Below are 15,719 nucleotides of genomic sequence, written 5' to 3' on the forward strand. Positions count from 1 at the left end.
AGCAGGAATGGGCTTTTGTTAATAAATGGTGGAGAAATACAATCCTAAATCTAGTAACTTTGCTGCCAACTAAGCAAAGGAATTAGCACACTGATTCAATATAATCAGAGGAGCTGCACTTAAAATACCAGTCTGCTGGGACCTCCTACCTTCTCCAAAAAAAACCAACTTTGACCCTAATCTAACTTCTTAAAAGCTTCTCTTATTCCTTCTTCCCATAGTTTGTAAGGTAAAATTTAACAGTGAGAAGTTATGTTTTACTTCTTCCATCTCATCTGCTGCTCCCACCAATTTCGTGGCTGTCCTGTTTACTCATTTTGCTCTCACCCAGGTCTGCAGCAATTCCTTCACATGCTACATTTCAGCTTAGTCTCAAGCTCCCCTGGCCCATTTATGACTTTCAGAAGTTCGAATTCAAAATAACATCTTGATTCACACCATCTACTCCCTTCCTGTTTTTTTTTCTTCCTACTTCAATTCCAAGCTTTCGCCTGATAATTCTTGCTACGCTTCCCATAAAGTATCATGACTTATCTATTTCTTCCCTTGTATCCTTCTTTACCCCCGTTAGGTCTGTGATAAATGACACCTGTTTTACTTATTTAGTTTCCTGCAGGAGTACTTCATATGGTTGTCCTGTTCCATGAGAGTGGGTTGCAGAAAAGGAGTGTCTCTGCCTGCCTGCACCCAGCTGCAGCACACTGTGGGCAGTGGAAGTTGCTGGAGGGAGAGGAAAGATGCTCCTTCCCTGAAAGCAACTGGCCACGCTTACCTGTGGAAATCTTCCACTCTACAAGACAGGTAACAGTAAGAAGACAGGGAAGAAGGAGGAAATAAGGAGAGCATTAGAGGTCTTGTCAAAACAGAGATCTTCCATACGTAAAGGAGGAAGAGACTATGGAAACTACTCAAACCAGAAAGTCACTGAAATTAAAAAGATTGATCCTGCAAGGACAGAGAGAGCAGGTTATGTTTTCTTATCCTTATGTTTTAATCTATTTCTATTTCAGAAGTCACCATGTTAACCTCAAAGGAGGTTGTAGCGGGGTGGGGATCAGTCTCTTCTTCCAAACAACAAGCAACAGGACAAGAGGGAATGGCCTCAGGATGTGCCAGGGGAGGTTTAGGTTGGATATTAGGAAAAAGTTCTTCCCTGAAAGGGTTGTGAGGCATTGGAAAATTCTACCTTGGAAATACAATTTCAACATCAACAGAAGACACAACAGTTTGCCTTTACAAGTACATGAAACAGGGTAGGAGAATGAAAATTTCTGGGTCAAGACTTACCATATCCTGAGGACATTGTTGAGTTTTTAATCAGCCCATGCTTTTATTTAAAACAAAATCCCTGCTGCAACAGAATCACAGAATGGCTGAGGTTGGAAAGGACCTCTGGAGGTCATCTGGTGCATCCCCCAATCCTCAAGCAGGGACACCTAGAGCAGGATGCACAGGACCATGTCCAGGTGGCTTTTGAAGATCTTCAAGGTGGGAGACTCCAAAACCTCTCTGGGCAACCTGTGCCAATACTCAACCATGGAGAGATTCCTTACACAAGAAAAGGGTAGAGGAAAAACAAACAGGAGCCAGACCTCTGGACTTGGGTCTTTATGTGTAGTCAGTACCTTTGGGATTTTTCTTCACATTGTCTGCTGGAGCAGCTCAGCCAGACAGACACTTTCCTTGTAAGTTTAAAAGTATTCAGGTGTTTAAACATCTGCCAGTTTGCCCCATATAAAAGGGAAAAAAAGTGAAGAATAATCAGTAGGATGAAAAATAGCTTTTACCTTCAATAATACCATTCCACTGAAAGGAAAAGACAGAGATAGACCACATCATACTGCATTGCACCACACCCTACTACTGATGGGACACCACAGTCCTATGAGCAAACAAGCTGTCCAGGAAATGGAAGGGTAGAGGAGAAAGACTAAAAGAGGAAAGTTGGGGAAAATGATGCAATGAACCCATATAGCAGAATGGCACATCTTTCCTTGAAGCTGGGATGCCAGTTAATAGCATGATTTTCTTTTGTGACTCTAGTTCTGAGATACCAAACAGCCAACAGGTTCCTCTTGTCTTTAGCAACTTGAGACTTAGCTATACACTTGACGCAGTTAAGATCTTGTAATGCTCTGCATTAATAAAGGAAATGCAGGCAGTATGTTCATAAAAATTTAAATGTTTAAGACTTGTGAATATCTGAACATACATGAATCAACACAATAATCCTTTTTACTTAAAATTGGTGCTTTACATAAGTGCATATTTTCAGATGAATTTTTAACTAGACTACAATGAGATGAAAGGTGGAAAATTATAAAGATACACTTGCTCTTAAATGGCACGTAGCCATAACATAATCTAACCATATTTTTGCAGGTTGTGATGACTAATTAAATAAATGTCACTGTCTACAGGAACATATGTTAACAGAAATTCTGTGCATGAGTGTATACATGTACATGTGCTAGTGTGATATCCAAAATCAATTAACAGGTCTCTACTAAAAATATGTCCATACAACATCAGATAACTAAGTAAAATTTATCTTAGGCTTGACTGAAGAAGCAGTGAGGAGCCTGAAGCTGTGGGAATGGAATGAATATATAGGAAATTATATTAGCTTCAAGTAAATAAAACCTCAGACCAGGAAAAGCTCACCAACAAATACTGTTATTGACATCACTAGAGGCAAACTTTGTCTAACAAAATGATGATGTAAGTGTGGAAAACCACCCTGTGCTCAAGATGTCTATTGGCCTGAGACGAAGTGTAAATTGTGAAGCTGAAGACATAAGCTACCTGCATGCAGCAAACTGCTTGCATCCTTCACTTACCATCCCCACACAAAATCCAAAAATACATTTCTTGCATGTCAACCAAAATACAAAGCACGGGATATTCAAAAACACATGAAGAGATTCAGATAATCACTTACATATAGATCTAGATAGGAATTGGGTACTTTGCTCCCTTAATGTATATTGTTATAAGTGGTTTTAATCAGATGACAAGTTAATAACATAGACATCTGTCCACTGTAGCCCTGATTGTCAGCATTAACTACAACACTTAATATTCTACAGATGATCTGCTGTCTGAGCTACGGAGATCAGCTGTTAGCTGCTGACTTGGCTAGGAAGCAGCGGATATGAATATACCACCTGCTGATCTGTTCTGTCTTAAATGTAGGTAAAACTGTCATTATCTGCTCAGCAGTGACCCAGAGGTAATACCCATCTATGCTGTCTGATAGCTTTACATTGTTTTAGATTTGAGTTACATTATACTTAGGGAAAGATAAGAATAAAAACTCCCTATCCCGATGTACATAAAAACAAATCACGTTTGTAATTTGCGTGTGCAACAATAACGCACAATAACAATATCAGGCCTGTACCACCTAATGCTATGGAAGAAGGAGATAAAATTGTAAGAAAAAATACCAGTAGAGAATAGCAAATTGGAAACAAAGACTAGATGCTAGTGTTCTCAGTTTAAAAATCTTTGCCTCTTAAAACACACGGCGAGTCAAATGGCATGAACTGCTGCATCTCTCACAGGTTTTAATAAGGCTAACAAACATATGTGGGGTGGCAACAGATAAAAGTCCAGAATCCTGTTCCAACCCCTGGGCTCCTGCTACCACAAACACAATTGCAGCGCCTTCCAAGTTGGCAGCACAAGCAACTTGTTTTTTCCATGCTGTAAATAGCAATTAACTATCCAAGAATTCTTCATGTCACTCCATTTTGTCAAAAAACACAGAGAACTTCACGGGTTATAACACTCTCCCTAATAAAACCTAAATGTTGCATTCTCACTCCTTAAAACAGTAGCTGGAGCAGAATTTTACCAGCAGGTATCAGCAGTGCGATAACGAAGCCTTTGTGAAAAAAGGAAACTGATTAATGCTTGTCAGTCACAATATAAATTGAAGGCCCACAGCTCCAGGAGTAAACATCCAGGAGCCCACATTATCTGTTTGTGATGCACAGCTGGCTAGGTGATTTATTTTCTAAGATCAAAACAATACAGTGACTTTTGGTTTTGTTATAATGATGAAGTCTTCATCATTCAATATCCCAAAGTAGTTCTAGTCTAGCAGTAATCCTGCCCTTTCCCATGAACATTACTTTAGTAGCCATCTTCTTTTTTCTCTTACCTTCTGTTGCTGTTTTCCTGAATCTGATGAAAGTCTTGACACCGATGGCTGTGACATCAAGTCTCAACATCACAACTTCAGCTCCATAGCACTCAGGCTATATCTATTGGTAACTCAAACTGACATTGCTGCCCCAAAGAGATGATATTTTCATAAATGGGGCTTCGAAATCTCTAACTGCTTTTCTGGAAGCTGCTTTTCTGTATCACAGCGCAATACATCTTCACCAAAAAAAATGCTATAAACTCATTAAATGATGTTAAAATTTGTATCTGAAAAACTTAGAGATTCTCCATTTTGAAATTGCTATGCTCCTAGTGTTTGTTGGCAGGACATACCAGGACCTGAACCCAACTGTATTATTGTGAGTGACACCCGAGACTGCAGAAACTCAAATAAGGCACTACATGGTACAAAACCAACCAACCAACCAAAAAGGGGTGGTTTCACCTAGGGGCATTACCAGTGTGTGCTCCATTTCCAAAATACACCTAAGTTACATACTAAAGAAACTAAAACACAAAGCAGACTGAGAACTGCTACTTATGAGAAGCCACCCAGAGCTGAAGCTGATTTCTACAAACCTATTTCCACAAGTGGATGGTCAAAACCTCTCCCTGGTCATACAGGAGTAAACGCAGGAAGAACAGGCTGACTCCAGTCAGGAAAAGGGTGATGTAGGGTTGCTGAGGATGAGGAGGAGAAATTTGGAGAAGTCAAAAGAGGCGTCTCTCAGATAACTAGATTACCTGCGTAAGAATCATAGCACTCGGATTCTTAAAAAAAAAAATGTTTCTGACCAAGTACAATTCAATCACAATAGAAAACCAGTCAGAATTTCCTTCTCACATCCAAATCCATGGACTAGCTACAGGCACTTTTTCATTTATTCATTTGATATTTGGGTCACTAATATTTGTTTATTGATATAGAAAAAAGAACCAAATATTAGCACATACTCTCTGAGACTTCTACAAAAATAAGAAAAATCCTGCACTGCCAGCCCTCCTCTCCCATTCTCTCAAACACCCAGCAGCCATGGCATGCAATTACGGGTCAGTACAATGGAGTGTGCAAAACTCTTTATATTGCTGTCACCGGTGAGACTCCAGAGAAATTTAATCTCAGGCAGTCTAAAGAACAGAGAACCAGAGACAGTCAACCAACAAACAATTTCCTATCAATATCAATGCTGTCTCACATCCCAGACGTTTATTAAACAGCAGAAAAGAAAAAAACTAACAGATTTGGATTTTTGACTGTTATGAATAACATTAATTTAATGAAAATGGAAGAAAAGATTTAAAAGGTAGTGTTGCTTTTTTTTTTTTTCCTTAATATAAATGCTGCTGATTCATTAAGGAATATAAGCAGGCAACCAGAGATGAAGCATTCCTACAGTGGGAGTAAATGAACAGGAGCTAAGGTCTAGTAACTACATAAGATATGGAATCATTTCACCTTTACATTTTATGGAACATTTTATGGCTTTGGCATTATACGGGATACTGCTAAAAGGAAAAGAGAAGCAGTTATAACTACTGCTTACTTGAACAACCCAAGTTACATACATAATACTTAAGCCCTTATTTTCTCTTTGCTTATTATCCTGTTGTGACTAAAACTCTCCTAATCTGAATTCACACCAGGGTGTTTGCACAGAGCTTTATATAGAAAAATCATGGCACTACATATTGCACAGACTTTCAAACAATACTAAGAAATGCTTTATTTGTAACATCAGTAGAAAGCTTTAGTACTTGGCAATTTGCTTGGCAACTTAGAATAATATTTGATGTGGAGTTTTTTTTGAATACCATCATTTTTCTGAAATCAATCCCCCTGTTACTAATTAATATCCAAAACTCTACAAGTACTTTCATCACAGAGTAATGAAATACTCCACAAAGGACTTTTTTCTGCAATAATTATATCAGGGTATTTATTATGGAATAACTATTTCAGAAAGTTTCCAACTGAAGACAAATCCCTTTGCTATGACCGTAACTGGAGCTCCCTAGGGAGGATTTTTTTTTTGCACTCAAAATTAAATTTTTCAACAATTAAAAACTTTAAGGGACTTGTAGATTCAACTGAAACAACACATAAGACAAACAGGTTATATAAGCTTTTAAGCCAGAGAAGAAATGCTACCCTGCAGGAACAAGTGGCATCAAAACCGTCTTGCCCAGTGCCCAGCCAAAACTCTCCTAAATAGCCCCATGGGCCAATTCTGCGTGAAAGTGTCTCACTTTATAACGTTTTAATTCATGCCCCAAATTATCAACATCAAATTCTAACGTACATCAGTCAAAAGGAGCCAGTTTGCGTTGTCTCATTAGCAACTTGAAAAGACCAATTTATAGCACGAGCTACTGCTATTTTACTTATTTTTTAATACTACTCTAAATAAAAACAAGTAATTTAAGTCATTTTGGACAACAGACTCCAGCTGAGATTTGGGTGACCAGTGGTGTAAAAAGGCCACAGCTGAAATTACTGTGTGTAACCTCCTTCCCTGATTCTGTTTCATATCTCAATATCATTGGAAAGGCTGGAAAGGGAAGAAGTGTTCCCTTCTTCCTCCTCAAAACTTGTTTCTTATGCAGCATTCACTGCTCAGAAGTAAAACACTTCAATAATGACTTCTGCCATAGTGTGTAAAAAGGCACGGGAAGTTCATATAAAGCTATCTAACCTCAACATTGAGAATAATGGAGACAAAGGAAGGGTGAAGTGTTAACGCAAAAGTAATTGGCAGCTTAAAAAAAAAAAAAACTCTTAAGCCTTAATTTGTTACCCACTTAAAAGATAATAAATAAATACATAAATAAAATGGCAATGTACCACTGCAGACTACAGCTAGTCATGAGTCTTAAGTGTGGTGCAGATGCTGCCATATGGCACCGAAGTAATGCAGTTCACACAGGAAAAAAAAAAAAAAAAAAAACAGTGTTAGATTCAGCAAACTGCACAGAAGTGGTGAAAGGAAAGGGGTCCTGATTTCAGTGAACTGGGAAAAGGTACAGGGCTCACTGGGGATGTCAGTGGCACCGATTCTTCTACGAAGGAACCAGGATCTGAACTTGGACTTTACAAGAAAGCTCAGCATGATATACATGTAGGCAGCTTCTGCCTCTCCTATTCTACTTTGTAAAATAATTGTACTGCAGTAGTAACTGAATAGCTGATGTCCCATACCTTAAATGGTGTGTTAAAAATCACAACCAAGACATACCCCCTCTCCTAAAAGGGAAGAGCTCGGACAGCAGGCACTGCACGGGACTCATCCCAGGACTCCATAAGCACCTCTGGAAGGGTTAGGGCTACAGGCTGAAATTTCCTCCCACAGACCCATTCCTGAACCCTCCTCCTTGTAAGGCAGTGTCTTAACAAGTGACATCATTTCAATCCTCCAGAAATTAAATAATCTGCTGTCCTTTTCACTTTTTGGCAAAGAAGTACAATATATATTCAGCCTGTTTTGATTTCTAAAAGCTCCGATCTGTTGGATGGCTGCTGCAGTGTGGTTACTTTGCTTTAAAATTCAAATAATCAAGGGCAAAAAGGAGACAGGGTAGACAAATGTTGGCTTCAGTTCCATTAACTGGCAGCTCTGAAATTTAGATGTACCTCTATGAGCCCAGGCTCCTGAAGTAAGTTTGCTTTTATATCACCACTAAGGCAGCAACTATAGCTCTTAGCCAGATATAAATGAGGGACAAAATATTCAGCTACCATACAACGACTGGTACAGCTTTACCATGGTATAGGAGACAGAGTTGGAAACATCCCATCTGCATTTAAGAACCTCAGTGCAATGCAGGAAGGCAAGAAGGATACTGAACACATTGGCACCGAACAAGGCAAGCAATCCCTGCTTTCAGAGGGGTGAAAGATGAAAGATATTGCACTTTCTTGGTGCCAGTGTTACAAGAGGCTCTTCTTTGTAATCAACACTCCAAAGACTTCTGTCAACTGTCATGATGAGAGCCTCACCACCAGAGCATACCAACTGCACCCCATTTTATATGATTACATGTTCACGTAAGACAAAAAAATAAATCATATACAATGCAACACCATAACTGATGAGGCCAAATAAACAATATGTAGCCAGAAATACATCACTGAAAAAATATGAACATCGAAGTAAAAGAGGAGACAATCCGTCCTTTAGCAGTACAGAAATAGCTTTCAACCTCATTTCAATGAATAACATTAATTTTATTGCTGTTTTGCACCACATTTGATGTTTGACAATTTCATTGCTGAAAACCATATATGTGAAATGTACAGAACAGTAAAACTACTGCTATTAAAAGCTATTATTACTGAAGGCACAATGACACAATATGTTCATTTTCATGTATGAATTATTTTGCGTGGCCCACAATGTGGATGTTTGTTAGATGTAGCCAACTCTGAATCAGGCAGTGAGAGTTGAGAAGTACAGCTATAGAGAGAAAGAAAGATGAATCCAAGGATCCATGCTCATTAATGAAAGACAAAAGAGCAACTCAGAGTAAAACACAAACTCATATATGGTTGTTTCTGTTATTCGTATAGGGATTGAAGAAACTAATTTACAGTCTGTCAAAACTTCATGACCCATTTATATGAACTCAGTTGAAATGTGAGAAACATAAGAAAACTACAAACTTTGGCAGATTATCTGTTCTTTACCCTCACAGGCACAAATATTTTGGGGAGACCAAAAATACACATTGAAGGGTAATTTCTGTGCATGGACATAACCTTTGAACACCGAGTGAAATTTCCAAAAGCAGAAGAGGCATCCAGGTGCCTGTCTCTCGGTGAAAGTCAATGGGAACCAAGTACCAGCTAACCATTTCTGCTTTGTTCTAATGAAACGCAAGAGCTTAATTACAGGTCATCAAGGAGAACCCTCAACCTTCAGACTGACTTCAACAAGGGCAGGAGGAGAACAGCCTAATCAAGCTTTTAAGTTATAACTGCCCCCCCCCACACACAAATCAAAAAACTAAAGGGCAAGAGAGAAGGATTGTGTACAATGCAAACTAATGGGAAAATTAATGGCTGTTAATGACCCCAATCAGTACCAATGGTCATCTGACCAGAGGAATTCTGCCCTCCCCAAATCATTCAAGCACACCAACAGTAAATTAAATTCTAGCTGCTGCAGTGTGCAAGTGACCTCCCGCTCGGTGACAGCCATGCTACACTCGAGTGACTGCGGTGAGCACCACAGTGGTTTGCCCTGTGAGAGTACCAGTGCCCTGTATTCGCAGGGAAAAGACCGCATTACTCATCTTGGTTTTCAGCATCCAGTCTCTTTCCCTGCAAGCAAGCGAAAGTGGTCAACGTCAGACCTCTGTCTCTCGCTTTTCTTGTTTCTGACATCCTATGAGAAAACCACAATGCCTAAGTTCTTGCACTAACACGGAGCCAGCAGTGCCAGCTCTGAACTTCATTCAATAGGCAGGCAGGCTGCTCTAAAGTCCCCGCACCAACCAATTTGAGATGCATGAGCTCCTGGCAGCAAAATAATTATTTCCTCAGAGGTTCATATTGTCTTCAGCACGCCATGAATTCTGTTCAAGTTCAATGTCAATTTATCACTCTACATTACTTGCGGCAGCTGACATCATGGGTGCAATTGTTAAAGAAAAGGGAAATTATTTCTGCCCTTGTACATTTAGATTCCCCTCCCCCAGCCCCAAATAAGCGCAGTGAAGGGAAGAAAGCTTTGAGCAATCTGAAATCACAGAATGCCTCGCTCTGTGAAAGCATTGCCCTTGTCCAACAAACCTCTCTATCTACCACAGCTGCACAGTACCGGCTACCAGAGAGAGCAGAAAGGGAACTGAGAAAGTATGACCTGAGCAAGGCAGTATTTTTAGAGTGCACTGTAGTCCTTTCCCTCTAATACACAACACCTTCTTTGGGCTTCATGCAGCCAGGTGCTGAGCATGCTGGACACCCCCTTGCAGAGCATGTCAGGGTGTGCTACTTTTTAAGTACAATCTGGCCCAAAATAAGGTGAAGTGAGACCAAAGTATCAGCACCCCACAGGCTTGAGCCCGACAGCCTCAGTGTCATGACACTGATACACTGCATGATACATCATTTCACATGCAAAAACTTCTTTTTTATTTCTTAAATAAGAGCGTCAGTAAGCAGGGTTAAAATTAATGACTTCCCTCATAAAACAAGGGCTGGTTTCCACAGTGTGCTACTGAATGTCAGTACAGAAGCATTTCACCTTTGTCTGTGATCAATCTCTGAGTTAGAAAGCAACTCAGAGCCACCACTTCAACAGGAAAAAAAAAAAAAGACAAGATTTTAAATGACCATTTTGAAAGCTAGCATTACAATACTTTTTCCTAAAAGAAAAACTTTTATTTTGCTTTTTACTTTCTTACTTTAAAGTAAATAATAATAATAATAATAATAATAATAATAATAATAATAATAATAATAAAATGAATATCAGACAAAGGTGCTTCTGCATAAACTCCAGAAATACTGCATTACATGTCCTTGCAACCTTGCAGCCTGTTTGATGATATGGAAATCTTCCCAAACGGTGCAAACATGGCAGTGCACGAGATGGAGGGATTAAGAGTGACAAGACTGAATTTTATTCACCACTGAAAGGGACAACAACACCTATTTAATTGAGTGTGCTAAAGCCTAAATGCCTATGGAAAAGTGCAGCATGCGTAGCACAGCCCAAGAGCAAGCTGCTACAGTCCAGCTGGTGGCACCACTCTTCTGACTGGTACTCAGCGACAGCAGAAGAGGCAACAAGGCACCTGCTAAAACACATGAAGCATCTGAATATAAGACGACTCTTTTTTGCTGCAAGAGTGGCCAACACTGGAATAGGTTGCTGAGAGAGGTTGTGGAGACCTGACATGCCTACTCACGCTCTTAGTAAAATTTGATCAAAGGATTTAAAGTTTCCTTGTTATCTTTCAGTACTGTATAATCTCACGAAAAGGACTGAAATCCCCTTCCATTAGGAAATTAACTTCCATGGTTTTCGAAACAGCAAAAATGCTTTGTTACTGACTGCCTAAACTGTCTTTCTGTGGCTTCGAGGCATTTTTTTTTCCTTTTTTTGTGTTCACTCTGGGCAGATTCTTAGCAGTTTATCCTGCAAGCAGCAAGTTTTAGTACTCTAACAAATGTCCACTCCAGTTTAGTATTACTAGGTAAAACACTCAGCGCCTAAGCACTTGAATGCTTGCCATTTTGGATCCTCTAAGACTCGTCCTTCAAGGCAGCCTCCAACACCCCGAACCATCAAAACACTCCTCTGACTTTGTGCCATTTCCTTGTTAACAGCATGTTTTCTGAATTCAGATACTGGGTCAGAGGGACAGCAGCAGTAAAGCTGTAGTGCAGTACCCCAACAAAGCCCTAAGCAAGTCCTCCCCGCGTGCTGACAGGGGCAGGGAATGTGAGGAAAGGGCAGAACACAAGGATATGATCAGAAGCTCCACTGTAACACAAAAGGGAAGCAGACACAGTTGTTACAGGTAAATCTATCTGGCAACTGAGAGGTGCTTCATCTACAGTGCTAACGGCATGCTTCCCACGTGTGGGTTTGCATTTAATCACTGAGATCTTTAATAACATACTGCAAACGCAGAAACATTCTCACTGGGCATCCTGCTATGCCCATAAGGTTCCCTGGCACAGTGTGAACATACTTGCTTGGCCTCTTCGGCTAATGAACTGACTGAAATTAGCAACAGGTTGGATCAACACTGGAAAGAGAAAGTCCTCCCTGCCAAGAGATTTGAAAGCTACTTGAAAGCTCAGCAGTGGCGATACCCAGGAACTTCCTGTCCTCTTCCAGATCCTGAGGACAGGGTATTGCAACGGCAATGTATTTTTCTCCCCAAATCCGAAAACCATAACTCATTCCATACTTACCTTTCCTCTATGCCCCATCTATTTCTTATCTGTTGTTGTATTTCTGTCCTTTTCTCCTCTTCTGTATCTCTGGTTCCTCATTTCAGTACAACTTCCCCAACAAGTTATCACCCCTCAGCAGCACAGTACATTTCAGCCTTACCCTTATCCACAACAAAAGTTTCTTCTAGTTTAGATTTTGTCCTCTCTACATCTAAACTGGGCAAACTCTGCGTCTACATAGCCTAAGTCCACAAGGGAGTCCAAACAGGTTGCAGAAGACTGGTCATGTGTCCTCCATTCAGATGCACACATCTAGCCCTAACACAGTCCATGTAAGCCAGAGCTGTAACCACTGGGTGACTCCTGGCCAGCCCAGGACTGGAGCACCTCCAGGATAAACACCACCTAAAAACACTTTCCTGGGAATATGCTGACTGCTATTTCTCAAAGCTCTACAACTACACCAAATTCTTCAGTTTGAGAGATTGACAGAAGGCACAAACTGTGCCTCTTCCCTCGCAGTTTAGATTTTACATTCAAACTCTGGAGATAAAAAGGTATGTAAAAAAAATAAAATAATCAGAATTTCTTAAGGCAAACAGCATCCCCTTTTCTCTTGTATTTCAGAGACTGTTAATTTTGGCTTAAGCTTCGAAGACAAAATCAATTAGAAATATGCACTGAGCATTCCACCAAACATGCCACCCCAGGAAGGGCAGGCTTACCCTATGGCATGGCAGCAATGAGCATCGGAGTGCAGACTGTCAAACGGGGGAAATGCCAGGACCCCACCACAGGCAGAGATGTCAGCTGCTGCCAACAGCACACCTCCACCCACATTCAGTCCAGCCTACACGTGGCCTCTCCACCTTACACATCTCTGGCTTGGTGGTGATAACCTGGAAGCTTTATCTGCATCTCTGGACTAGTCCCTTATTGTGTCCAAGTTGCTATGTACTCCTCAGTCCCAGAGGTGTAGGATTTTGCTTTGCTATAGAAGAACAAATTCATCCCTTTATGGCATATCTTTTTAGTGGTTACAGAATTAAGCATTGGTACGACAGCATTCTAAAAATGAGCAATAAAATGAAATATAGACAAAACCAAAATACATACATGCTGTTCTACTACTTATTCTTGATATAGTCAAGAATACGTAGACATTAATTTGAAGATGCATGTTGCATTACAGAAGAATTTTACCTTGCAAGTGAAAATCAAAATTGCAAACAGATCAGCACTCTTTGAGACTGTGAGTCAGCAAGACCTTATGAAAGGAAAGCAAAGACAAGTCAAGCTTTCAGACTGCTTGAGAACTAGCTGTTTTCTGGAGAATAAATTGTATCTCCACTACCTACAGGAGAAAGAAAAAAAAAGACAAAGATATTGATGACTTGAAGTTTATCTGAAAACTTGATGCTTGGTCTAATGTAGGACTGTACTTATTGTTTTTAAAGCCAAGGTTTTGAAATGGAAAGGTCTGTAAGAGGATGACTTCACTGCAGTAAAAAGGAGCTAAAGTCTGGTCTCCATTGAATACTGACTTTTATGTCTCTTTCCATATATACACTGCATTTCTCTGGCTTTTTTTTTTTTCATCCAAATAAGGCTATAAAGTATAAAAAGAAAAATAAAATATTGGATATATATTAAATTTCCAGAACTGCAAGATGTAAGGTGTATAAATAGGTATTCCTGCAAACTCTATTGCTTTTCCTTCTCACCACAGCCTTTGACAGAAAGTTGAAATGCACTTGAAATATGCATTGATATAATATCTTGGTAGTAAAAGAAAAGGTCAAACCAAAGGAAACACCAGTGGAACACATATTTAATTTACTATTTTCACTTTCAAATTAATGTGAGAGTTTCACAAGCAACTTGTATCACTGTAAATCAGCTTTGCACTGCATTTTGTGCAACCCTTTAGTGAATACTTAGGGGGAAAAAAACACAGTTATTTTGACCAGATATTCTCCTAAAGCCCAGTTTAAGACAATTCTGAGATTAAAGAAACTGAAGCTGTTTCGTTTTCAATTTACAGTTATCTTAAAAAAGGTGTAGGAGAACTCTCGGGCTGTGTGGCTGTAAATACAAGGACTGTTCTAAGCTGGATTGTGTGACAGCTGGCTACACCTATTTCCAACATCTGCCTCTTAGATAAAGTGCAGAAAACAAAATCTCCTGATTACGTATGATTGTTAAAGAAACCATATAATTTGGGGATTGTCTAGTCTGTTGGTTTGGCATTCTGGCCAAAATCCAGCTTCAGTAATTACTCTGAGACACATCTTGTTGCCCTTAAGCTGCATTCGGCAGTATTCACTTGCCTTCATTTTCCTCCCTGTGCTTACACAGAAAATGGTTTAAACTATGTGTGTGTGTGTGTGTGTCTGTCAGCTCTGTCAAAAGAGAACTTCACTGAAATTTTACATATATACGGTGAGGCCCTCCTCCAGAATCCTTCCTAGCAAATCCATAAACTACAAACAATAAAACCACTTCATATCAATGATTAAAAGTATAATCAGTCTTCCTTAATACAACAGGCAAGTACAGACTGAGAGACAGATCTAGCTGCTGTTGGTGGCCTTGGGATGCTCCCTGATAGACAGGGATTATATTTCTTACCTGGTTAAATGAAAAATAAAGCCTTTTTTCTCACCTGCAGTGACATAAGCTACATGCCTCAAATGCAGAATGTGTAATTTAGGATACCTCTGCATGCATTTTTAATGCACTACAGTTGTGTGAAGTCTGCATCATGAAAGATGCAGAAGAAAGACTGATATTATTCACTGTATTTGTTTAGGAGGGATTATTCTTCTGAAAACAGCTTGTTTTTGGTGAACCAAATAGAGACATGCATAGGAGTAGGAGAGTAAAAGAGTCAAAGTCATGAACTGGAAGGAGAGAAATGTGAAAGCAAGGAGGAAGGTGCAGACGGTCAAGAAGCATACCAGAAAGAAGCAGAAAAACTCGGGGGGGTGGAAAGCTAGGTACAATGGTAGGAAAAGAGCATGTGGGAAGTAGGTCATGACCAGGAGTTCACAAGAGAGCCAAAAGGCACTGAACACGATGCCCCACTTGCAGCTACCTTGCAGCTGTGCAGGGACCACAGGGAAGGCTCTCCTCACGGAGTTCTGTCCAAGCTTCTCCATCAGGAGGTGGATTTCTCTCTATCTGACAAACTGAGACCCCATGTGACTGTTCCAGCCTCTTTTATTAGCACAGATCATTCTTCCGTAATGCTTTAACCTTGGATTTCACCAGGACATTTGAGGGGGCTCTTTCCCTAGCTGCCCTGAGAGCATCCCAGTTCCTTGAGGTCTGTCTGCCAGGGCTCAAGGCCAGCTGCCTGCTGGGGACCACAGACAGCTCTGTGGGGACCCCGTGGCCAGGGCTGATGTCCTGGCCCATCCCTGTCCCACCAGGGGTGTTGGTGCCTAGGGCTCATGGCTGGGGCAGGGCGACAGCCCTGACAGCAAGGTCCTGCCTCTTCAGGCACTTCTGAGAAGTGCCATCTGGAAGATGGGAGAGTTTTAAGCTCTTGCCTTGCACAAAAAAAGGCTTATAAAAGCCCTTTTAAACTCATCTTGCTTTGAAACAGAACTGCAGGGCATTTTATAATTAGCTACTA

The 15,719-nt window shown here is 40.3% G+C and overlaps 1 protein-coding gene across 1 annotated transcript in view; it reads right to left on the bottom strand.

Moving 5' to 3' along the window:
- SLC35F1 (solute carrier family 35 member F1) overlaps positions 1-15,719 on the bottom strand; it is a 243,299-nt gene that overhangs the window by 199,928 nt on the left and 27,652 nt on the right. The gene's annotated exons all lie outside the window — the stretch shown is intronic.

This window comes from Anser brachyrhynchus (genome assembly GCF_964034855.1).
Source record: "Anser brachyrhynchus genome assembly, chromosome: 3".
NCBI lineage: Eukaryota > Metazoa > Chordata > Aves > Anseriformes > Anatidae > Anser > Anser brachyrhynchus.